The following is a 2,992-nucleotide window of genomic DNA, read 5'->3' on the forward strand; positions in this document are numbered from 1 at the left end:
CATTTTAAAAGTTGAATGGTTTTAATAGCTGAACATATGCAGAAGTTACAGAGAGCCAAAAAACGTACGGAAGAGGGAATAAAAAGAAAAATAAATAAACAAAATGGCCGACAGGAACAACAATAGTTGGAATGCTGCTGAACAGCATTCCCACTAATTATGAAATTGAAACTGTATTTGAATCTTACTGAAAATCCAACCCTCTCTATAATTCCACGGTCAGTTCTCACAATTCAGGTTCAGTTCTTGCAATTCAAATTCACGGAGACACACATCCCGAGTTCAGCAGAAGCTCCGTCCACTGTGTTGATGGAATGTGTTTTTAATTCGGAGGACAATAAATTCCTGTCGAACAAAGGAAGGAGCAATTTCTGACTGTGGGCCAGCCTTATCCTATGAATACGTTTTTATCATCATTCCAAGGGCTGAATACACACGCGCACAACAGCATACAATTGATTGCATCCCAGTTTCTTAAGTAAAGGATGTTTTTGCACTCTAGCAGGGTTTTTTCTGCCATTATAAGATTTGGGTGCAGCTCCCGAGCAGTTTTGGGCAGGCACCTAAGCCGAATGAATGTAGAAGACTTTTCTTAGATCCAATGACTATATGGACTTCTTTAGCAATTTTTAGCTTTAAGCTTTTTGAATGTTATTTATTTACTATCTGCTTTAGCTTTTCCAACGTTTTAGACACAGATATGGTGATAACGATCCAAAATGATGTGGAAAAAAGACTCAAAACTACCACAAGGGACACAAACCGACTACAAAGAGACGCCAATGACCACAGAGACCAAAACAACTCCATAAATCCCCCCAAAATGAGAAACACAAACCGGTTCCAAAGAGATGCAAAAAACCCACCAAGAGACATAAAATGTATGGGGATATTGCATTTTTTTAAATTGAAAAACGTAACATTTTCTTGAGGAAGCACGCCTAAACCCCCCCGCCAAATACACACACCTAAGTCTTCACAAAGCCAGGGAAAACACTGCACTCTAGTCGTTTGTTTTTCTGACTTGATGCTGAAGTGTAACTTGCAGTGTGTGACCTTGTCCTGCTAGGATCCTGTGCTTGCCAACGGAGGATAATAAGGTTCAACATAAAGATTCAAGACCCAAAGGATAAAGTCAAGAACGGAAGTTTGGAGTGGAAGAATATTACCAGATCCAGCCAGGGGAAGATCACTGATCTCAACAGATTGACCTGGCTGACCAGAAATATGTCGGAGTGTACGTCACCGCTACTAATTCTGTGGGAAATTCTCCTGTGGCATCGTTATTCATCACAGCGAAAGCCCATGGTAAGTGTCCACAGTCACATTCTAAAGCACACATGTCAAACTCAAGACCCGCGGGCCAAATCCGGCCCCTCGCAGACTTTGATCCAGCCCGCATATCAATTTAGGTTCTCATCAGATTTTGGCCCACCTAGTTTTGTTGCCTTTCTGAAGTTTTTTGTAATTTTTTTCCGACTTTTTTGGTGCTTTTGGCCACTTTTTCTACGTTTTGTTGCTTTTTCTGACGTTTTTTTCGATGTTTTTGTCACTTGTTAGACCTTTTTTGGCGCTTTTTTCTGTGAAGGCTAAGGAACTTTTTGCTGACTTTTTTATGACTTAATGTGATTCTTATTTTCCAATGTGGCCCTTAGAGAACTTGAATATGCTCTAAAGGCACACCTGCAGTGTATAATCTAAACCGCTGCATGTGATGTTTTGTATAACGTATGTATTCTAGCAGGGAAGGCGTGCTGCTACACTATGCACAACTGTCAGATATCGTATCCAGCACTAATGCCAGTCATTGCTGGCTCATCCCAGCTTCCCTATGGACTTCTTCTAGTGATAGCAGCTCTTTTTTTCTGTGAAGTTGTCAGCGGAAGAAGAGAATGTTAATTGTTGAGATTTAATGTCAATATCTGGACTTTAAGAAGACCCAGTCCCAGCAGTATAAACATAATATGAACATACCCTGATGAGGAGGAGATTTGCAGTAGTGTAGCATGAACATTGATATTAATGAACAAGACAAAAATACTCCAGTACTCCAAATTAATGTAGCCTTTCAACTGGACTATATAGTCTTTATTTTTAAGAACTTTTCACTTTTATGCCCTTTGTTTTCAAGTGGACAGCACAGCGATAACAGGAAATGAGTGTGTATGACTGTACTGAACAGAAATACAAACGCAACACTTTAGTTTTTCACTCCCCTTTTTCACCAGTTAAGGTTAAAGATCTAAGACTTCAGTGCACTCTAAGACTTTGTATGCACACAAATCACACTATCTCTCTCACATTTTGGCTCCAAATTTGTTAGTCTGTGTCTTAGATGTTCTATTTCAACTTGCGGGAAAAAAAAAATGCTGCATTTGTATTTTTGTGTTCAGTTTATGCTCATCCAAACGTCAGGCATGATACAGTACGATATGCTGCTGCACCATATGGCCGCTCTGTTTCCTCACACTTCCGCTGACTCACAAAGCCAACCACAACATACCAGAGCAGACGCTCCAGCTGTTTGTCTAACTGCAGCTGGCTGGGCCGTAGTGTGCTGCTGTGTCTGTTCTAATCACATACATATACAGTAGACTTATCATATGGACACACGCTGGCACGCAACACCGCTAATTATTGCGTTTTTCTGAGTGTTGGGAAAGCTCTCCTTGCATTGCACTGTGGTGCTAGTCACTGCTGACACTGGTGGGGGGGTGTGTGTGTGTGTGTGTGTGTGTGTGTGTGTGTGTGTGTGTGTGTGTGTGTGTCTCTCAGAGTCAGAGCTCGCCCCGGTTGAAGAGCTGAAGGTGTTGCCCCACAGGGGCCAACTGTGGCTGGAATGGAAACCCCCCAACAGTTCAAAGTTGGTGTCAGAGTATGTGGTGGAGTGGGTGGGCAGTGCTCAGACAGACTGGCAGAAGAGATGAGAATACCACACGCACTGCCATTAAAGGTAAGCTCTTTCCTCTAAATAAAGCAATTTGACAGAGTG

The 2,992-nt window shown here is 41.8% G+C and overlaps 1 long non-coding RNA gene across 1 annotated transcript; it reads left to right on the top strand.

Annotated features, from left to right (window-relative positions):
* The first annotated feature begins 1,064 nt into the window (after positions 1-1,064).
* Positions 1,065-2,905, top strand: LOC118494534. The gene is made up of 2 exons (XR_004896672.1): positions 1,065-1,308; positions 2,776-2,905. It is a non-coding gene; the product is annotated as an uncharacterized LOC118494534 (long non-coding RNA).
* The last annotated feature ends 87 nt before the right edge of the window (positions 2,906-2,992 follow it).

This window comes from Sander lucioperca, unplaced genomic scaffold (genome assembly GCF_008315115.2).
Source record: "Sander lucioperca isolate FBNREF2018 unplaced genomic scaffold, SLUC_FBN_1.2 Unpl_141, whole genome shotgun sequence".
NCBI classification, from domain to species: domain Eukaryota; kingdom Metazoa; phylum Chordata; class Actinopteri; order Perciformes; family Percidae; genus Sander; species Sander lucioperca.